This window comes from Mustela putorius, unplaced genomic scaffold (assembly GCF_011764305.1).
Source record: "Mustela putorius furo isolate JIRA1106 unplaced genomic scaffold, ASM1176430v1.1 tig00000129_pilon_pilon_pilon, whole genome shotgun sequence".
NCBI classification, from domain to species: Eukaryota; Metazoa; Chordata; class Mammalia; order Carnivora; family Mustelidae; genus Mustela; species Mustela putorius.
The window spans coordinates 44,143,706-44,167,208 of NW_025421290.1; the positions used below are offsets into that span (position 1 = coordinate 44,143,706).

Below are 23,503 nucleotides of genomic sequence, written 5' to 3' on the forward strand. Positions count from 1 at the left end.
CCTTTAGAGGTCCTAGTAACAAATATGCTATGGAGATCTAGGGCATTATTTTAACCAACCAACCCTAAAATCATTTAAGGGAATCCTCGGCGATACATGCAAACAGGTTAATACAATTACTGGCATAAAGGCAAATTAAAAATAAAAGGCTTGATTCTCCCAGGCAATAATAAAGGGAAAAGCCTCCTTCCCTCTTCCTTTTGTTCACAATTTCTCAATCTTCTCCAAATGTAAGTGAATCTTTTTAAAGGCTAAATAGCCTCTTCCCAGTGTCACATCTCAGGAACGTCTCCCTAAGGACCTGAAAGCCATCCCTGAAACAGAATCATCGAGAAAGACAATGCCTGATCTCCCAGTTTCCTAGGAAGAGATGGGCCTAATTTGTCACTTGACTCCCCCCAGTCATAAAGATGCAAGGAAATGAGCAATTCTGCCTTGAAAAACATGGGTGTCAAGTGTCTAACCAATTAGCTATACAAAAGAGTCTCTTCTGGGGACAGCTTGTGATGCACATCACACTCTGGTTTCACGCTTACTAGCAATAGGACTGCTTTCTTCCCTCTACTTCTGTGGATAGGTTTTCTGGGGCAGGGAAGATATTCCGTTTTTAATTCTATTTCCTCAAGACTGGTCTTAAAAAAAAAAAAAGGACATAAACTATATCCTCAAATAAAATTCATGCCAAAGAACAAATTTCCATTTCTTGGAATTTGAATACTGGAGAAATCTTAGAATATGCTGCCCAGCTACAGGAGGGAGACAAGCTTTTAAAAGGAAGATAAAAGGAAGATAGAGCTAAGTGGGCAAACACTTAACTACATTAAGAAGGAACCTGCACACAGAAAGGATCCAAGTTGTTTAAAAATCACTCCCACCAGACTCTTCTCTAAATTAAAGTTGGAGCAGGAGGAATCTCAGCTGTTTTTACCTTCAGAAGCCAAGATGATGTCCTCATCCCTTAGTCCTTTCTCAGTCACCCCTCAGAGAGGCCCGCCGTGGATAAGGGGCACAGAGCAAGACCACCAGGGATCTGGAGAGCAAACCTTTTTTTTTTTTTTAAAGTATCTTTCATTTAAAAAATCATCTAAAAACAGGCAAAGGGTCCAATGTCAAGACAAGGGCTAATCAAGCTACCTCTAATCCTTGCCTGTTAAATAACCCCGGGCTATCAAGAGAACTCAGTAAGATCACGTCCGTTAAGCTTGGTAGAAAGAAGTTCCCCCAACACAGAAAACTCTCAATATATGGTAGTATTTACAAAACTATACCCCCACCTCTATCCAAAACCTTTGTTTTCAGGTAATTCCTAAGACTTTATTAATCCTAAGATTTGGCATAGGAAACACATTATCATATACATTTAAAGTATACAAAACTTTATACAGTATTTTTAACCAGATGAACCTGAAAACCACAAACCACCTAGTCATCATGAATTTACAGTAGAATGAAAATCAAACATTTAAGTCACAAAATTCGGTAAACAGTGTGAAATAAAATTAAATAGCTTTGTGTCCACTAGTTCTCTTTAAAAGCAAAAACCAAGGGGCGCCTAGGTGGCTCAGTGGGTTAAAGCCTCTGCCTTCGGCTTGGGTCATGATCCCAGGGTCCTGGGATGGAGCCCCACATAGGGCTCTCTGCTCAGCATCCCCCTCTCTCTCGGCCTGCCTCTCTGCGATCTCTGTCAAATAAATAAGTAAAATCTTAAAAAAAAAAAAAAAAGCATACTATACCTACTTCTGTCTGGCTCCACAAACATCACTGAAAACATTACTTCACTTAGCCATTTCTCACACAATGAAATGCTACAAGATGGGAAAGAAATCATCATCAAATGGATAAAGTCTGAGAATATAAAAATACCCCAAAAGATAGGAAATAAGCCAAACACCCATGGTATATAAAATAAGTATTTCAAGGATTTCTCAACTACCATTCGGTAAATATAGATTATGAAAAGACTAAGGTGGAAAGACCGGATCGAAAGACCGAAGAGAAAAGAAAAGGGATAATAATTTCAAGAATATAAGCACCGGCATCTTCAGAAAATGAAATACACAGTACAAGAGAAATACTTCCATTTTTACTGTTAATTGTTAGGTAGGGGCCAAGGATAGGCCGCCCCCAAGATGGGCTACTTTGGCATGGAGATTCTTTTGAGCTGAAGGCAAGGAGACCCTGTGGGCTCCAAAGAAACTTCTGCCCTTCCATTAAGCACATAAAAGAATCTAAATCAAGGGTCTTTCCCGGAATAAGAGCTATTAGCAGAGATCAATTTTATTTAAGTGACCCATCTCTAAGGCAGAGCAAACATCTAATCCCCAAACATCTGCTCTTGTCCTTATGGCCCCGTGAAGTGCTTTCCTTTCCTCTGCGGTCCCAGACCCTCTGCCCTTCCCCTTAGTTCTGGATGACCCACAGACTCTCGCTATGCCCGCCCATCTTTGGAAGGTCCACGTCCGCATGGTCTCCCTGTACTTACACTATTACATTTGATTTTCTCCTGTCAATCTCTCAGCCAGTTTGAGCCTCAGCCCAGTTGCAAGGACCTGGAAGAGGACAGGAATTCTTGCTCCCTGACTGTTACATCTGTCGTTATTAATTTACAATCCTTGCATACCAATCTATCGTGAAATATTAATACACACACACACACACACACAACCCTCATACAGAAATGCTCTCCTCCTCATTACCATCTATAAATAGCAAAAAATGCCCCATGTCTAAGACCAAATGAGGGGACGGTGTGGTGGACTGTGGTTCATCTTACATGATACAATTCAACTGAGCCATTAAAAATGATGGCAGCTCATAACAAAAATGGTTACGGTATGGCATACAATGGGAAAGAAAAAAAAACAGTAGAGCATTTCTATTTACAAGAAGACCATGACTAAGTCAAGTTAAAAACTAAAGAAGAAAAGGAGGAATGGAGAGAAAATTCAGCCCGAAATTCAGGATGGGACTGGATTACTGCCACGAGCGATTCCTTTCTTCTTAAAACTCTTCTGCATTCTAAAATTTCCTACAATTTGAACAATTTATTACATTTAGAATTGGAAAACAAACTTTCATACTGAGGATAACTTGTAGGATGACAATAGTTTAGATAGAAATGATTCTGGGGGCACCTGGTCAGGTCAGCCGACGGGGCACGCAACTCTTAATCTCAGGGTTGTGAGTCTGAGCCCCATGTTGGGTGTAGAGATGACTTAAATAAATCCATCTAAAGAGCAATGATTTCGCTTTAAGTTAAAAACAAACGAAACAACAAAGAAAACAACAAACAAAAAAAAAGCAGTTTTTAAAACTCCCTTAAGCCACCAGATGTAGTTAAAACTTACCCCAGTTTCTATGACTTAAACCACAAATTCATTAGCCTTCTTTTCTTGTACTACTCTGTAAACCAGATAAATTTCTGGGTTTCTGTAAATCTGTAACAAACATATTTATGTTTATACTTCAATGTCATTGTGCCTAAAATTAGATTTATCCAAAACTGAAACTGAATACAGGTCAAAGAGCATTTTAACAAGTATCACCCATCAAAATCTGTGTATAAAAAGTATCTCTAGGCTGCCAGCCAATGGCCCACGTACTTGGAATACTTCCTAAAAAGACAACATTCCAACATACCAAAATGGCAGCCAGAACCATCCCTCCCCTTCGAGTGACCTACAGTGGCATTTACCCTTCAGTTTTGTTTCAAGAGAGGTAAACGCTTAATAAACCACCGACTTTCAAGGTCAGTTTTCAGGTTAGTGTTTGATTCCACGTTTCTGTACTTTACTCAATAAAAACACTGCTATACTAGAATGTACTCCATTCATGACCACGTTCTAGCCTATCTTTTATATGCCCTGTAAGAACATCCATGAAGGAAAAGAGGCCATAATTTTCTACATTAGCTGTTCTAACACAATATAATGCATGTATATTGTAATACCAAAGAGAGGTTAGTCCTGAGACAAAATGAGTCTGAGAGACTGCTGAACACGAGGAGTCTGGAAAGTAAACACCTTAAAAGTTCCAGGCAAGGGGTAAAGTGCCACACTACAGCTATGTGCAAGACCCCCAGCCACTCACGTTATCTGCTTTCCCTTTTCCCTAGAGAGCTGTGACAAATATATCCCAACCTTCAAATGAGCCTCTGTTTCTGGGCCCCCGCCCCCCTCTGTTTCTGGGCACAGATTCCCTGCAAATCCTCATGAAAACGGATATAGTCACACTATATAGTCACGGATATAGTCACACTAAACCTGACAGACACCACCCTCCACCAAAGTGACCTCATCAGTACTGGGACAGCCTGACATGTACCTCCTAAGTGTGATGAACTGAGAAGGAAGTATCATTTATGCACTTTTCTTGCCGAAAGTGAGAACCCAGAATCTAATCATGGGTTAGCATCAAAACCGAATCTGAGATGCATTTTACAAAACAACTGGCTTGGGCTCTTCAAAAATGTCAGCTGTCATAAAAGCTGAAAGCTGCCCAGCAATTCCAGATTAAGAGAGTGAACACACATGACCACTACACACAATGCACATTGCTGGATCAGAGAAGGAGCGCCACTGCGAGGGACGTGACCGGCTGAAGGGTGAGCACACAGGCCACCTGAAAACACGCCGCCCTGCCGTAAGGGTTATTCTGAGCCGAAGGCAACAGAGAAATAGCAGATACAGGAAAAATTCTCTGCCCTTTCCCTTTCTGCCTACAAGCGGGACGTAAGTGTTGCTTTTGTGAGTGTCCCTCGTCCCCACTTCAGCACCAGGAGGAGGAGATGACAATTACCACTAAAGACACCCCTGACTTGCACCTGCACAAACCCCGTTACCAACCCCTACTGTCTTCTGTCATCTGTTCACCTTCCCACAACCTACACCCCGAAAAGCCCAAACTCCCCCATTCCTTTGCCTTGTCATTTGTCCACAATACATGGCCCTTTAGTAAAATGGTACAGAAGCTCTCCAGTCCAGCCACTTCCTTGGGTTTCCACTCCGTCGGGGGAATCTCCAGGGTGCACACAAGATAAATCTTTTCTCTTGTTCATCTGTCCATTGTTGATTTAATTCACAGGCTCCACCCACGAAGAGCACAGAGGGAAACCTTTCTCCCTCCCCCTACAGGGACACTGGGGCAATTGAACTATCATCAATGAATGCTAAATTCTCTGAATTCAATAACTATATTGTGATCATGTAAGAGAATGCTCTTGTTCTTTAAAAACAGACCTTGAAAATATTCAGTAGTGAAGAGCATAATGCCTGCTACTTATTCTTAAAAAGTTCAGAAAAATAACAACTATATGCAGGGGGTGTGGGGGGGAGAGAGAACACCCAAGTGTGGAAAATAATAACTATTGGTAAATGTAGCTATCGGTATAGGAATTCTTCATACTATTCTTACAACTCATAAGCTTGAAAATATTTTAAAACAATATTAAAAATAAAACTCTACTACAAACTGATACATATGTTTGACTATCAGAACACAGAAAAATGGAAATTGTCCAACTGTACTTCTGGGCAGTCTAAAGAGTAACACTTAAGGTGATTTTCCCTATTTAAATGAGCTTTAAGTCCTGCCCCTTAAAATCATTCATTCATTCAACAAATACTTAACGAGCAAGACATACATACTACAAACCTGTCTTCTGGAGAAGGTGAGGACCGGACTGGAGGTCAGTTCGAAGGACCAGCAGTACCAGCCCCATCAGGGAGGAGACGGTGACAGGGCATCACAGGGGTGAGGAGACAGTAACAGGACACCACGGGGGTGAGGGCATGTGGAGAAGCACAAAAGGACACAGGCGAGTCAAGCTGCAGAAATTACAAGCAGTGTGCCAAGGCACCGTTCCCATTCGAGTGTGGCAAAACAGTGCAACAGGTTAAGACAAGGCAGGGCCGCATCCTAAAGGACCTTAGCACACAGCTCCACGAGGCTCCGACTCTCATCCTGGGGAATTCAAGCGAGACTGGGGCCCCTGCTTCTCTATTCTCAGCATCCAAAAAGGGCTCTCCCCTAGTTCATCTCAGCCGAGAACAAATCTCTATACGAGGCAGGAACAGTGCAAGAAAAGACAAGAGGCTCCTGAAGATTCCTCTCTCCATGAGAAGACATTCCTCTTCCTGGTTATAATCCTGAATTATGCCGGAACTGCCCGTCTGCACACTGAGAGTCCCCTGTGCCAGGTACTGTCCACAGACTTATCCCGACCCTAGAGGAACCAGAAGGGTTGGTCATATTTCCAGCTACAATTCTCTATCCTTGGGGGCCAATTGCATATTTCCACTTGGAAACAGATCCACACTTAGCTATCAAGGGAACTTGGGGCTGTTCCCAAAACTAAACTAATCTAATAAGAAAGATGAAGATTCACTACTGCTAAATATAATTTCCAAAACTATATCCATTACAGGAATTAGAAAGAGCTTTCAAAAAAGAGAAGAAACGTCAGAATAAACACAGCCTCCTAAGGTAACCACCCTTGTTTCGCTCAATTATGTCACAATTAAACCCTGGACACACACATTACAGAAAGAATCCAGATGAAAGAGGAAAAAGAAGTGGGCTCCAAAGTCAGAGCGGTGACAGAATCCTTCGGTGAGTACAAGATCTTGGGCAAATGACCTTGTCTGCCTTTCCATGTAAGCCCCATTTCTACCACAGGACCCACAAAGATGTTGGCCTCTGGCTCCTCTTCCTCCCCTACACAATCCCACAACATACACACTGAGTTCATTAGTTAAGTCAAATCTGCAGATCACTAAAAAGACAGGTCTGCTGTTGGCTGTGAGAGGAGAACTTCGTGTACTGGAGGCGGCGCGGGGGGTGGGGGTGCGCTGGAGAACACTGCGCTGGAGGCACGGTGAAGAGTGTGAGATGTCACTGACACATGTGGGGATTACAAAGGATGGGAAAGGAGCAGGAACAACTACAACTGGAGGGTCATATCTCCCAGAGCATTTATAACCCTTTAAAAAAACAGAGAGAGAAAGAAAAAGAAAACACAGGAAAGAATCCATAGTAGACCAAAGGCCCAAACTGGCAGCCACCATACCTTGCAAAGCCGGGGTGCAGTTAACATCCTATGCTGTCTGAACATGAGCAAAGCCTAAGACACGCAATAGGTTTCAGAATCTTCCACATCTGCTTACACCTTACTGCATGGGTAAAGTCTGGCACGCGTAAGGGACCGATATCGTAAGTAAACTGTCAGAATGACAAGGGACGATGTGATACACAATATGAATGCTAAAGGCAGAAGTAAATATTTGTCATTTGCCAGACCCAAGCTCTTGCCCAGGATTACCAACAAGCACGAGTCCCAGAAAAAAAAACAAAGTGATTAAGAACAGAAGAAGAATACTAACAGAGCTCAAAGCAGTGCGCAACTAGGTTTGAGGAAAACATGAGTCAAACCAGTATAGCAAGACGGCTCAAAACTTTCGCTGGACTCCCCCAGCACTCAGGCTAGAATCCAAAATCCGTACTACATATGGCCCTGCATCTATCTCTAACTGGGATTGTGTAACTCTGCCACCTCCCAACAGCCGTGAGGACCTCTCAGCACCTCCACCAATGCCTTCCTACCCCAGAGCCTTTGCACATGCTATCACCTAGCTAAGTGCCCCTCAACCTGTAGGTCTCAGAGCCACTTTTTCAGAAAGTCAACAGTTTCAGTGAAAAGACAGTAAATCTGTACATCCAGAACCAACTGGGGTGCCAGGCACAAGCTGAATTTTTTTAATAAATGAATACATGCTGACAATTCTCACCAATAATAAGCAAAACTTAAAGAGAGATTAATTGAATACTGGCTTCCCCCCTCTGAAAGAATTATTAAGATACTATTATTTCATACTTTAATCACTTTTTTTATGTTTATTATCCCTTAGAAACAATCTTACAAGGCACAACCAAAGAACATGTTAAATTATAATTCACTAGTCTAATCCAAAATGAATGCAAGTCTTTAGAAAACAATAAATCCAAAATTAATCCAAAATGGAGCAAAGTTAAAAATTTAGCTCCAAGGGGCACCTGGGTGGCTCAGTCAGTTAAGTGTCCAACTCTTGATTTCAGCTCACGTCATTTTCTCAGGGTTGTGAGACTAAGCCCCATGTGGGGCTCTGTACTGTGTACAGAGCCTGCTTAAGATTCTCTCTCTCCCTAGCCCGCTGCCCCTCCCCCCTCCTCTCTAATTAAAAAAAAAAAAAAAAAAAAAAAAGCTCCAAATCTAATTACAGATTTCACATAGCAAAAGCCTTTGAATATAATTTGTTTTCAGGGAACTAACTTTGACCATGTAAATCACACTAGAACAAAAAAAACCTAATTCAAGCAGCATTAACCACTGTTAATTCTCCCACAAACAACAATGAAGAATATTCCTCATATTAAATCAGTTAACAATGTCTAAAAAAAAGTTGCAGTTTTCCAAATGGAGCCAAGTTTTACCTGGTTATTTCTATTTTTAGTATCAATTAGTTCTTAGTAGCCACTCAAGATAGTATTTTAGAAGTGGGCAAATTCTTTGAAAAATATAACCTACCAAAATTAACATCTGAAGAAAAAGAACATTTGAAAAGGCCTATAGGTTTTAAAGAAAACAGATTATTAAAAACCCCCAAGCCCAGATGGCTTCACTAGAGTGAATTCTTCTAAACATTTAAAGGAAGAACTAGAATCTTAAACCCTTCAGTAAGACTGAAATGAGAGGGAATACTTCCCACCTCTTTCCAGGAGACCAGCATAAACTTAACACCAAAACCCAACAAGGACACTACAGTAAAGGAAAATTATAGACCTATCTCTCAAACTAGAAATGCAAAAATACTAATCAAAATATGCAAATAATCCAAGAACATGCAAAAAGGAGAATGCATTAACACCCATTTTGCTTTATCACAGCAATGCAAGGATGGCTTAACATGCAAAAGTCAACTGACTTTCACCAGTACTCAGTATAAAGCATCAATACTTAAGACAGGGTGGGTAATGACACAAGAAAAGACAATGCAACAGAACACACTATGGAAACAGACCCACACATATAAGGTTATTTAATTAGTGACAAAAACAATACTGCACTGTGGTACAGAAAAGGATGATCTTTTCAAGTAAAAACCAGGTTAACTATGTATCCAGATGGAAAAAGCAAGTGTTGACTCATTCCTCAAGTCATACACAAAAGTCAACTCCAGTTGGACTGCAGATCTAAAGGTGTAAACTAAAACAAAGAAGTGTTTAGAAAACAACCTAAGAAGTGTGCCTGGGTGGCTCAGGGTTAAGCATCTGCCTCCAGCTCAGGTCATGATCCCAGAGTCCCAGGATCTAGCCCTGCATCCCCACCTCAGGCTCCCCGCAGAGACAGGAGCCCGCTTCTCCCACTGCCCCTCCCCCTGCACATGTGCGCGCACACGTGCATGCTCTCTCCCTCTCTCTCCCATTCTCTCTCAAATAAATAAAATCTTAAAAAAAAAAAAAAGGAAACAAGATAATACCTCCATGTCCTTCAAATGAGCAAAATTTCTTAGAGGAGACATTAAAAGCACTCATCATAAAGGGGAAAGAATGGACAAACTGGACTAGATTAAAATTTAAAATGTCTGTTGGTTACATGACCTGATTACAAAAGCGAAAAGGCGAGCCAGGGTAGAAGATACATGAACAATTTCTACAGATCAATAAGGAACAAACAAGTAAATGAACAGTGGACAGGGGACTTCACCACACAGGATATCCAACGGTGAGTACTCTTCAAATGCAGTTAGAAGAATGCAAATTAAACCACAAAGAGCCACTACCACACCCATCAAAATGGCCAAAATGAAGAGGACACAAGTGTGAGAACCAGGTGGAGCTGCGAGAACTCTCCTACACAGCTGGGAGAACGGTCAAGGGGAAGTGTATGTTCTGGACATGCACATACCCAATAACGGATACTCCATTCTATGTGCACACCCGACAGAAATACACATATATTCACCAGAAAACATGCACAAGAACTGCAATATCCATAACAGCCCAAACCAAAAGCAAGGTGTATGTCCACCCACAATGCAACAGACAAGGAAAGACTGACATATTCATGTAACAGAACTCTACGGACCCCCAGATGATACAACGGAATGAACCTGACCCACCTAAGATGTTCAGGGAAGAAACCCAACACGAAACCATACAACTTCCACTATACAGAGTTAAAAATAAGAAAAAGTCGGGGGCACCTGGGTGGCTCAGTGGGTTAAAGCTTCTGCCTTCGGCTCAGGTCATGGTTGGGATCGAGCCCAGCATCCGTCTCTCTGCTCAGCAGGGAGCCTGCTTCCTCCTTGCTCTCTGCCTGCCTCTCTGCCTACTTGTGATCTCTGCCTATCAAATAAATAGATAAAATCTTAAAGAAAAAAAAAAAATAAGGAAAAGTCGGCATGGTGTTTTTGGCCAGGGGCTGAGGGGGCGTAATTGCCTGGAAACACTTTGTGTATCCTTGCGATTTATGTACTTTCCGGTTTATCAGTTGAAACTGATGCCACTTAAAGTTTATTTTGAAAGATAAGTAAGCAATCCTTAATACAATATGTAAAACTTCCTCATTTGCCATGGTGCACATGTGAGACAGCAGGGAGAAGGTTTACCTTTACTGAGCACTCGAATTCTATTATCTCATTTCATCCTCAAAACACCCCTGAAACAAGGGTCATTTCCATTTTACAGGGATTTGAAAACACTTACCCAGGGCCATATTCCCCAATAAATGGGAGAGATGGAATTCTACTTAAATTCTGACTCCAAACTTATTTCTGTAATATACAATTACCCTCTAGGGTATTTACACTAAATCTATTTACACTGATTTGCCTGTCAAAATAAGCTCCTTCTGGATATGTTCCTTTTGATCTCACGACAGGGGTGAAAAAGAGTAAATGCAATTTAACATTAACAGAAGCAAACTAATATTTTAATTTTAGCTCAATCTGTACACACACATAAGTAAATATTCCTTTAATTTTAAAGCCTGTGGCAACCCAAATCAGCCCTGCCCACGGACATTTCCCTTGGCCTTTCTAGTCTAAAAGCATAGATGCTCAATAAATACACAGTAACTGACTATACATCTCACCATTTTTTCTAGTATCTCTATTCCATTCAGCTGATGACTAAATGGTGATGCACTACTGGCTACAAATACTACATAACGACTTCTTTAGTAAAACAGAAAGTACTACCTTCAAAGAGATTACAATCAGAGGGGGTTCAGACACAGTGAAATAAACTAGATAATATTTCAGAAACTACAACGTTCTGTGTAATTTTGTCTTCACTCAACTCAGACGACACAAGTAAGTATTTTACCTGAGCATCTGCCACAGATACACAGCAAATACAGATGTCATACATGTACATAGGGATTGTGTGTGCACATATGCACGTATGTGTGCGTGCACAGGTGCACGTGCTTTAAAAAGGCTTTAAGAAAATTATTTGTTTCCCTATTCTCGGCCAAAGTACAGACGGAACTCAGGTTTAAAAAAACAAAAAACAAACAACTTCCCAGAATTCTCCCAATGTTTAGCAATACAAAAGCCACGTGTTTACATAAACTGCGTAAAACCAATATCCTCCTTCAGAACCGCATCATATGTCCGTGGAGATTTTCTACAAACACATCCCAAAAGGACAGTGCTATTTGGCAATACCTTATTTCACATAATTAATTGAAGAAGGGCTGGAAACTAAAGGCCGTATATTGGAAAAGCCAAAAAGAATGATTCCTTTGAAGCTACTAATTGCATTTAGACAAGAAATTACAGCTGGCCTGAATTCCTATTCAATTTACAAACGACATTCAAATGCCTAATTTTAGGTTGTTTTATCACTTATTCCCATATTTTTATCAACAAAATTTTGCCTTTTCCTTAAAACACCCAAAATTATGTTTGGTCTAAGATTAATAAACAGTTTATTAGATGCAGGAGGTACATATAAAGATTCAGAAGTCAGGGATTTCTCCTCTGTAATACTTAGCCATACAAGACTGAGAAAAGTTAAGTAATCTCAGTACAGTCTTATGTACAAAAGAAAAGCCTTTAAAATTAAATTAGCAGGGTCTCTATTAGACACTTTAACCCTCAGTCACAGGACCAGAGGCGTCTTGATGGGTTACCTGCTTGTCACCATACTGATCAGATAGAAGTCTTTAAACAGTTTGTTGGATTTTCCCTAACAGGCATTTATCAAGCTGCACTAGGAACAGAGACAGAAAATGAAAAAAGACTCCACAGTCTCTGATTCTGCCCTCTGTTCAAGGCAAAACTGGCTCTCTCTACTTTTCAAGACGATTTCCCAGGGGTTTTCATCTTATGTTCCCCCTGCTCAGAAGAGCTCACAAGGCCATGGTTTCCTTTCTCACGGTCACTGTGCACAAACCTTAATGCTTCACGGTCACTGTGCACAAACCTTAATGGGCAAAAAAATGCAGCCTCTCTATTTCATGCCTCATGTTTAGTAAAGAATCTCAGCTTGAAACAGAGAGGTCTGAGAACGATATGGATGCTTCAAAGACAACTGACTCTAAGATATTTAGGGACCTGTAAATGTTCTCAATATTACTAGAGAGAAAATTAAAGCTAAGTCCAGAAAGGCCAAGGTGGCCTGCCCTTAGCCTGCAGCTAGTTATTTAGAAGTAAAGCCCATCTAGAGCAGAGGTTTCTTAACCACACAGTCTTGGCCCTATTCATTCCATTCCATCAATCAGGTGGAACTTATGCCTCTATCACCCAGAAGAGTGTCACTATTCCTCAGTTAACCTATTATTTCTCTTTATATGCGTAGACATAGCCTAATCAAGCATCTACAGATAGGATTCAGGAAAGGTCCCTGCACCTCCGATAATTTAATGTAAAATTATGAGCATATATATTTTTCTGGGAATAAGATTCACATCTTTCATCAAATCAACAGTCTGCAAAGAGTAAGAACCACTGGCCCACACCAAAGACGGGAGACAGATACACAGAAAGTTCATACTGGTTTGAAATATAGACAAAGGACGATGTATTTATTCATGCATAAGAGAAGAATAATGGTTATTTAGGGAGAGCTAGCAATATTAAGGCATTACTACACTTGACATCACTATTGCAGAGACCCAATGAGACAGCCGAACCATTAGACACAATGTAGAACATTTTCAGTATAGAACTTCACCTATGAAATAACTGCTCTCCAGGCCTCCGCTCTTTCAGCATCCATTATGAATGTATTGGACATCCATCCCTACAGCAATAACTTCGGGCGGGGGGGATCATAACATAACCACATTTAACATAAGTAAGATTTTCTCAATGCAGATAAAGGAAAAACAATATCTGCTAAATGTTATCAAAGAGTAATTATGTGCCAGAAGTGGGATGGGAGTTTAAGAAACTCATTTTTTCCCCCTCACAACCTCAAACAGGTAGTCTTATGACCAGTTTACCAACGAGGAAGCGGACACTCGGCAAGTTTGCTACATGGGGGACTCAGCATCTGAACCCTGCTCTCTCTCACATCAGACATTTGCTCTACAAAGCTCTGATAAAATATTAATATTTAATTTTGCAAGGTGGAAAAAGCTTAAAATACCACTGATCAGAGCTCCTCCCGAGCGACCGCTGTGCAGGAGGCTGTGTAAGAGAAGGCGAGGCCCTTCAAACCATTGGGATCATCATGTTAATTTTGCCTTCCTGGGCTGTTACCAGTAGGAAGACAAAAATTCTGGAATCTCAAAGTATCAGACAAGTCTACTACCTTTCTTTCCCCTTCAAGTATGTTACTGATCTAACTTAGAGAACCTTTCTAACATTTCAAAGATCAATTTTTAAATTGAGATCCTGCTTTCCTTATTCGAGTTCTGTAAATACATTATTTTTAAAATTCCGAACTGGTTTGCTGACATTTTCTAATTCCCAGAAGACTTTCCAAACCTGTTTTGTTTTTTTTGTTTTTTTATTTATTTGACAGACAGAGATTACAAGTAGACAGAGAAGCAGGCAGAAAGAGAGGAAGGGAAGCAGGCCCCCTGCTGAGCAGAGAGCCCGATGCGGGACTCGATCCCAGGACTCCGAGATCATGACCCGAGCCGAAGGCAGCGGCCCAACCCACTGAGCCACCCAGGCGCCCCCCAAACCTGTTTTTTAAATCACTGCTTTACTATATACACTGAATTGTCAGCTGAAACAGAACTACCACGACAACTACCAGAATGAGGTTGCTTCAATACTGAGGTTGCTTTCAATAGAAAGCTTTCTATACCAGAAGAACTTTCAATTTTTATAGCACTTTTCTTTTTATTTAAAGATTTTACTTATTTACTTGAGAGAGACAGCGAGCATTAGCGGGGAGAGGATACAGAGAGAGATGGAGAGGGAACAGACTCTCCACCAAGTGGGAGCCCGATGCGGGGCTCAACCCAGAACCCTGGGATCATGACCTGAGCCGAAGGCAGACGCTTAACCAACTGAGCCACCCAGGCGCCCAGCACTCTTCTTCTATGAAATTCTTAAAACTTCTCTCAGCCCACAATGTTTCTATGCACCTAGTCATAGGGAACCTCACAAATGGAGGAGAATCAAGAATCAGACAGCATGACTGGTCCAAAATCAGAAGGGTGATGATATTTTTAAAAGCCTTAATATACATGCAATATTATTCTCCAAAAATCTACCTCAGCTTCTAAAATTTCAAAAATTAAATATAAACTAATCTATTCATTCCACAAACCTGAGCACCTTCTGCTCTGTCCGGCACTATTCCATCCTTACTCTCATAAACCCTTATACAGCCAAGACACTGAATATCACCAAGAACCTCAAAAATGAAAACACGAGGACCAACGTGTCATTACTTTACGTCTTCTTTCTAGTACCAGTCCTGCTGACATCCTCGGACAGTGTTTTCTTGTGACACCTTCTCAGTCACTTATTTAAAATGTAAAGCAACTTTGTATTTTAAAAGAGTACCAACAATTCATTGACAATTTCAGATAAACAGGAAAGTCACTTTGTACTCGGGTTTATTTTAACAAAGGCCTTTTTACAGGACTGAAAATTTAAATATCATCAGCTAGGCTTCTCGACCACTTCTCTCTCTGTATTCGTTCACAGAGTCTACACCACCCCGTAAGAAATAAAGACAGGCCCAGAGAATCCTGACCGCCTGTGCTGCGCAGAAAAGAGTTCATTTGCGAATGGATTGTTACTCAGCAACTGTCAAAAGCCTGAATGAGACAATTGATATTTCAAGGGCATTAGCCTAAAGATAAATTAACTAGCTCTATGGAATCAAATTACCACAACGAAGCACACCTGTATTACTAAAGCTTTTCTATTATGCCAGATGCTTGTATCCACTGCCTCTAAAATGGCATGCGAAAAATGTTTCCCTATCATTTGTAAAATGTAAAACATTTTTTCCATATATTGTTAATATCGTTTTATGCAAGAATCCAAACGATTACTCTTCGTACAAGAGAAAAGTCTGTTTCTCTTGGTATACTTCCTCTCATTAATCACTGCCAACTATAGTCTTGTTTCCTCTTTTGCTCTAACAAAAATTTAAAAAAGAAAAAAAAAAAAACCTTTAGTTACACACAGAGGCTGAGCCATCCTTGCCGTAAGCCTCTCTTCTAATTCCCTCTAGCAACTTCCATACTCTATGCCTCAACCTTCGCCATCCCCTTCAGTCTTCTCAAACCTGTCATTGTAAGACAATCTCAAATCCTTTCTCAAGTAGACAAATTATAAAGTAACACACAGTTGTCTCTACATCGCTGTACTAATATTAGAATCCCTTTCACAGAAATTAGTTGCAACTAAAAATCACCCTGGGTCATGCAAAAGATTTGGTGAACATCAAAGAATCAGAAGATAAGGACTAAAAGATCCACCTCACAGGCTAAGCAGGTAGACTCCCAAAGAGATAATGGCACCCCCTAAGATCCTGGTCTACTTTGGCAAGTCCTAAGTGCATATTACAAGGAAACCGGTGAATACGAGTTAGTTTAATACATATCCGTCCCCTGGGGTTTCCTGAATGTCCAAAAAGCTGAGCACAAGGTGAACAAGATAAACCACTTAGCTTCAACTTAGTATTTAAGCAAGTTCAACATGTGCCTTCCCAGTCTCCTCCTCTAGCACCCACTGGAGCGCAAAGGAGCCCCAGATGAAGCAATGGAATGACCTCAGATACCTGAACATCCAATGGGCAGTGGAAGGAAGCAAGATCATAAAAATGAGCAAATCCTGGGCATCAAGGAGATTAAAATCTTTTATTGGCACAGAGGAGTTATTTACAGGATAGTATCACTGCCTGGAACAACCCTCAGAAAACTCACAGTGCAATAAATACTGAATTTTTTGTGTGTTTTGATGACCAAGAAACAGTCTGACCTCTTCCGAGTTTATACCCAAAAGAAGTAAAAGCGGGGGCTCAGACACCTATACATCTATGTTCAGAGCGGCGTTATTCACGAAGCCTAAGGGCAGAAGCAACCCAAGTGTCCATTCACATCAAAACAGGTAAACAAAATGTGTGTGTGTGTGTTGAATATTATTTGGGCTTAAAAAAGAAGGAAGTGCTGACGTATGCTACAACATGAATGATCCCTGAGGACTATGGTAGGTGAAATAAGCCAGTCACGAAAGGACAAATACTGTATGACTCCAGTGATAACGAGGTTCCTAGAGCAGTCAGATCCACAGAGACAGAAGAATGAGGGTGCCCAGGTCTGAGAGATGGGTAGAATGGGACGTCAGTGTTTAACGGGAACAGAGCCCCCCTGAAGATAAAGGGAAAGTTTTGAAGATGTCCGGATGGCGATGACAGTCATAAAACAACGCGCACACATGTACTGTCACTGAACTGCACGCTTAAGAACGGTTAAAATGGTAAATTTTGTGCTGCATGCTTTACCACAAGAAAGGGGGAAAAAATCTAAATTATTTATCAGATAATCAAAGGTCCCCCGAATATTTAGAGAGTTTCTTTCTTTCAACAAATACTAAGGGCTCACCTGCATTTATGCAGGTTTTCCTCCTAAAATCCACTTGGCACAACAATGCAGTTCAATGCAATGCAGAGGATCCACAAAGAGGCCCCTGAAATCAAACCATGACCGAATCCTGACTGCCACTTTCAGGTTCCTAACTCGGGTCAATAACCTGAGTCTTCGTTTCCTTACATGTAAAATAAGGACAATACTGAGTTCACCTCAGGATCACAGTGAGGAAATGAGAATGTATATAAAAGCAACTGAAACATCTTGGTACATAATAAGGGGGCACTTTTCATTAATGAATGTGTCCCTTCTTTCCTTTGCCACAAGGAATGACCACAGGATGTTAAGGTCACGAGTGAGAGGACCTCTGTAAAACACCTGCTTTCTCAAATGAAGCCAGCATCTCTCACCCGCCAGACAGTGGCAGGGAGTAAATCATCTCAATGCCATAACAGTCATTCTTCCTAGAAGGCAGCACTACGCCAAAAGAGCTACCAGCTATGAAACACCACAAAATCGGTATCAAATAAGAATCACGAGCCCCATCGAAAGACAACGTCTTCCTACAACCAAGACAAGAAAACTTAGCAATGGCCAAACCTCGCTGTACAACTCACACAAGAGCCACAGGCAAAATACAGTAGACGGTCTTAACCTTCAAAGACGAGATGACAGCATAAACCGAAAATCATGGCAGGAAAAGAAGATCTTTTCTCCCCAAATTAAACTAATACATCTTTTCTAAGAACTGCATGTTGAGGCCATGAATACATCCATTAACCCATGTCACCATTTAAATGTACACAGTGACCATTTTAAAGACAGTCTTTATAGTATTTCTCATCTGTAAACAGAGTAAGTTTGACATGGTCTAAAATAAAATTCTACAATTATATGCATGTATGTGTGTGTGTGTGTGCGCGCGCGCGTCATACACTCCATAGAATACACGTTTCACAGGCAGTAGCTGGCTCTGAAGACAACACTATGCCAAATAAACTTATTATTCCAGAGCCTAGATCCTAATAATAGTCCCCAAAACATTAATATAGGGCTAAAATCACTATTCCCTAGCAGTCAGTCTCATTCAGACCTCTAATATAAAGTTCTGGAGCTCTTGGTTAAGATGTGCTCTTATTTAGGAAATTTAACGTCTACAACAATACATGTTCAACGGAGCGAACCTGTTTCTGAAAGCACATTTTAAAATATATATTTTCCAAGTTACTTAAGTCCCCACTCCTGCCCTTTTCCATTCACTGAGCGTGCTGCACCTAACTCGAAAAACAAGCAACGGAAGACAATTGAAAATCGGGATTGTAACGATTGAGAAAATTCAAAGCCAGAAGCGCCTCCAAGCAGCACAGACTTCAAAGTAATTCCTCTTTAATGAGACGAATGCTTTTTAAGTGTGATAGTTCTAAGAATGCTTAGACTCCTCATATGGTTCGGTAACGTGTGGCGGAGAGAAGGACTTCCTTCACAAAAGCACGGGCTGAGCACTGTAGAGCGCAGGACTCCCCACTCATCCCCGTTTTTACAAATCTCCATGCTATTAGAGATGCATTACGTGGTTTTGTTAAGCTCGGCTGCGGGCAAAGCCTTCGGGGCAGCTCGGCTTTTCTAGACAATCCACATCAATCTGGTGTGCTAACCTAAAACATACACTCACTTCCCGAAGATTAAAAACCCTCTAGAAAGGCTCCTCCGCAGGGTTCCGGCGTTCCGGCAACAAAAACACCGGAGGGGAGGGGCGAAAAGATGGCCTCGGCCACCCGCCCCGGGGGACCCAGAGCTGGTCACCTGCCAGTAAACACGAACAATCCTCCCCGGGCGGGACCCGAAGGCTCGCGCTTCCCCGTCAGCCCCGACAGCCGGCCTTCCTGCGCGGCGAGGGGGCCTCGCGCCGGGGGCCCCACCGCCGCCGCCGGTCCCGAGGATGCTCCCGGGACGCCGCCGCGGGGCCCGCACCGCTCCCGCGTGCCTAACCGGACCTGTCAAAGCCCGCTCTCCTCCAGCCCGGCGGGCGGCAGGCCCGGCTCCATGCCCGCTGCGGACGCGCCCGCGGCCCCGGCCGCCGCCAGCGCCACCGCACCGAGTCCCCCAGAGGCGCCGACTCCGGAGGGGCGCCGGGGTCGGGGCAGCGCGGAGTCCGGCGCGGGGGCAGCCCGGCACGCAGGCCGCGCCGCCGGGGACCAGGCGAGGCGGCGCCATCTGGCCGCGCCGGCTCCCCTCCCCGGCGGGTCCGGGCCCGGGCGCCCACGCGGGCCTCGGCGCGGGGGCCGGGCGGAGCCGCTCCCCGCCCCGCACACAAAGCGGCTCCGCGGGAGCCCGCCTCACCTGCAGCACGGGGCGCCGCGGGCCTTCGAGAACCATCGGACCCCGCTCCGGCGCGCGCGTCACAGCCCAGGCCTCCCGGTGCCGCCCGGCGCCGCCGCCGCCGCCGCCATTTCCTCCCGCTCGCCGTCGCCTCGTCCCCGCTGTCAGGTTACTCCATTCACCTGGGCCTGGAGCCGCCTGCGCCGCGCCGCGCCTCCGCCTCGACCCCTCCCGCCGGCGCCTGCGGAGACTGCGCAGAGCCCGGCTCGCCCGCAGCCCGCGCACGGCCCGCGGCAACGGCGCACCGCGGCTTGGAGAATCCCACCGGCGCCCGCGCCGCCCCCTCCGCGCCCCCACGCTCCGCTCGCTCCGCTCGCCCCGCGCCGGCATGAGAGCGAGCCTGTGATTGGACAGAGTGCGGCGGTGAAAGGTTAATCCTGGCCCCGCAGCCACTCAGGAGCCGGGAGACAGCGGGAGCGGGAGGCGGAAGCCAGGCGGCGTTTGCGGCCCAGCGCCGGGAGTGGGCCGGGGCGATCCGCTGCCCGTGGCCGGGCGCTCCCGGGTCCGCGCGCCGAGACTGTGGGCGCTCGCCCGGCTTGGCAGTATCCCCCGGTTCTCAGAATTCGTCCGCCTCCATTGTTGCCCTTCTGGCGCCCACCGCCCCCAAAACGCGGCTCTTCCCCACGGCCGGAATTGTCCTCCGGAGGCTCAGCGCTCCTCTTACCACCGCCTCCCCCTTTTTAAAGGGCCTCCCCACTCGCCTGCTTCTCCCCCGCGGTGGTGGTGCACGGCCCTCCACATTTGGGGAGACAACAGACCCCACCCCCACCCCCGCCCCGGAACTGGGATAACCGGATAATGGGATGGAGACGGCAGCCCCACTATGTAAATTGCTCGTTTGCATAGGTCGCAACCCTCTGCCAAACCTCGTGGCTGTGAATTAAAGTATGGGTGGAGGTCAAGTAGTGATTGGCTTACAGAGAATCCTATGAATTTATCCCAAAATGTAGGCATCCCTGGCAGAGCACTGCCGGTGAAAGACCGGTGTGCTCCAGAGGAGGTACGGTGACAGACCCCCTGCTCCGGATCTCACGGTAGCCCTGAGCGCCTACTACGTGCCCGAGACACGGTTCCCTGCAGCAGCCACCAGCCCCATGCCGCTACTGAGCACTTAAAAATTGGCTAGTCCCCATTGAGATGTGCTGGTTGGAACCCAGATGTATGCGTTCTCAAAAAAAAAAAAAAAAAAAAAACAATGTAAGACAAGACACTGAGCATTTATGGATTGCAAACTGAAGTGGTAATATTTTTATATGTTGGGATAAACATTAATTTCTTTTGTTTCTTTTTCTTTTTCGAATGTGAGTGCTGGAAGACTTTTAATTTTACTGTCTTGTGTGGCCCACATTCTACTGCGGTTGGACAGGCTGCTCTAGGGCTCACAGGCCCGTGATATTAATACGGATCCTCTGAGGTGGGCGTTGTAACTGCCCGGGTTTTAACAGCTGAAGAAACTGACAGGCCTCCAGCCTGTAAGCTAAAAAGTGAACAACTGAGATTAGAACCCCAGGTAGTCTAGCTTTGGGATTGGTGGGCTGTTGAGTCACTACCGTGCTCCAATTTTGATCATCTGTCTACCTTAAATTCGCTTGAAGTTTCACTTGAACATAGAATGTTCATGGGCAACATTAGCAAGTAAAACGCTTTGGGCAGAGATCTCCATAAAAGCGTTTCTTATATGTTCAGTACTGTGGGCAACAGACCTCCCCCAGGAACACACATTAGAGCTTTTTCGGAGATAATCCTTTGTGAGAAGGATGGCTTCTCAGGGTGAAGATAGGCAGCCGTCCACTAGCAGTGAGAATCTGTGGGCAGGTCAAATTTCTAGTCCCTCCTGCTGCCTTTTCAATCTGTCAAGACTACCTAAGCAGATTTGTCTGATTTTCACCAATTTTTTTTTTTTAAATTTTAAAAATAGGTGGTACAGGGGGCGTCTGGGTGGCTCAGCAGAAGAAAGCCTCTGCCTTTGGCTCAGGTCATGGTCCCAGGGTCCTGGGATCGATCCCCTCATCGGGCTCTCTGCTCAGCAGGGAGCCTGCTTCCCCTCTCTCTCTGCCTGCCTCTCTGCCTACTTGTGATCTCTGTCTGTCAAATAAATGAAAAATCTTAAAAAAAAAAAAAAAGGTGGTACAAACATATGGTTCATCCATCAAACAGTATAAAAATGTACATAGCAAAAAAAAAAAAAAATGTACATAGCACAAAGAATCTCTCTCACACACCTGTTCCCCCAACAGGTAACCAGTGTTTCTTACTCTTCTGCAGAATTTTTTTGTGCAGATACAAGCCAAGACTTCCTCATTAACAAAAATGGTAACATGCTACACGTACCTACTATACCTTATTTTTTTTACATCCTATATCCAGAAAATATTTTATAGCAATACATACAGAGCTCCTTGCTATTTTTTTTTCAATCCCCATAACATTTATTGCTGGGATGTGCTGTTAAGTTTCTTAACCAATTCTCTATTGGTGGACATTTAGACTCCCAGTCTTTTGCAATTAAACATGGAACCATTTGGAACTGATTCAGTATATGGGATGAAGGATGGATCCAAAATTTTTTTTTTCCAGATGGCTACACAGTTGGCCATTTATTGGCCATTTGCTAAAGAGTTCACTTCTATGCTCTGCATTTCGTTCCAGTGAACCATCTATCCATGCTCCAGTTGCCGGTTTGTTTTTAAATCCGGAGACCTAAACTCTTACAAGGGATAGAGTTTCACACTTTGTTTGGATCACTAGAAATCTTAGAGCTAATATTTCAGCCCATGTTAAGCAACAGTACAGTACCATGTGGTATGCATTTTCTGTGGGCTAATTTCTATTTTCCCTTTGCCCTGATTATTTCCACAGTTTGTTTTATTTTTTTTTTCTTTATAGAACAAGCCAGGATATAAATACACCTTTGTTTAAGACTCTCTGTTTGCAAGTAACAGAAACCACCCTGAAATAGCTTAACCAAAAGGGAAGGATTTTATCATTGGTTGTAGGACCTCTCACAAAGCTGGGAGCAGGAATAGAGCTACAGCAAAGACCTAGACCCAGGAGCTGGAAAGCTTTCAGGAACTCAAAGGTATTCTCTATGTCCTTCTTCTAGGGTTTTTTGTTTTTCCTCTGTATTTGCTTATCTGTGTATCTTTCTCTACTAACTGGTTCTCTCTGCTTTTCCAGCAACACAGGAGAATATAGTCATTCCCCTATTCATCTAGAAAGTCAGCCAAGGGTGGAGGTCAGAGCCCAGAAGGGAAGGTGGGGTGCAGTCCTGCAAAGTCAGGTGGCTGAATATATACACAAGGGAACTACACAAATTAAAAACTATATTGAGGATAATGGAAGCCAGATTTCTCACTATTGGAGAACGGGGTTACAAATTTAGAAAGGGGACAAGCGAGAAGGCTTGAGTAGTCAGATTGGAATTGGAGGTTTTGATGTGAACATAAGGTTTCCGGTGTATACATAAAAGCATATATATGGGATGCCTGGGTGGCTCAGTTGGTTGAGTATCTGCCTTTGGCTCAGGTCGTGATCCAGGGGCCCTGGGATGGAGCCCCGCATTGGGCTCCTTGCTCAGCAGGGAGCCTGTTTCTCCTTCTGCCTGCAGCTCCCTGATTGTGTGTACGCACACTCTCTCTCTCACAAATAAATAAATAAAATCTTTTTCTTTAAAAGTATGTATATGTATATATACTTTCTAGCTCTTTCCACTGAAAGGGCTTTGGATTAGCAGTAAACAGCCGGGAGAACACCTCACACCCAGATCTAAATAACATTTTCCACTGAAAAGAACCAGGGCTCCTTGAAGAAAGATCTGATTTCAGGGTCAGGACAGAGAAAGTATAAGATGATCCTGGAACTCCTTATTGGGCCAGAAAATAGGAAAATGCCCAAAGAGTGAAGGAGGCATTTCGAAAGGACAAAGAAGTCAGCATGAAGGGGCTCATGCTGGCCAAATCTGGGAAACTGGAACATCAAAATAAATGATGATAGTAAGAGATTATGTCTCATGGAGTAAAGTAGAATCCATGAGTCCATGCTGATGTGTTTGTTGTGTTTTTTTAAATGAGTAAATAAATG

At 43.4% G+C, this 23,503-nt stretch overlaps 1 protein-coding gene across 7 annotated transcripts in view; it reads right to left on the reverse strand.

Moving 5' to 3' along the window:
* DICER1 (dicer 1, ribonuclease III) overlaps positions 1-19,729 on the reverse strand; it is a 71,831-nt gene extending 52,102 nt beyond the window's left edge. For 3 of the 7 annotated variants that reach the window (XM_013057434.2, XM_045073265.1, XM_004754744.3), the window contains exon 1: positions 19,546-19,729. The gene's annotated coding sequence lies outside the window, so the exon portion shown is untranslated. Of the gene's footprint in view, positions 1-19,384 lie in introns of all 7 variants that reach the window. The other 4 variants (XM_045073254.1, XM_045073259.1, XM_045073250.1 and 1 more) reach the window with 2 other exon arrangements.
* Positions 19,730-23,503: the final 3,774 nt, after the last annotated feature.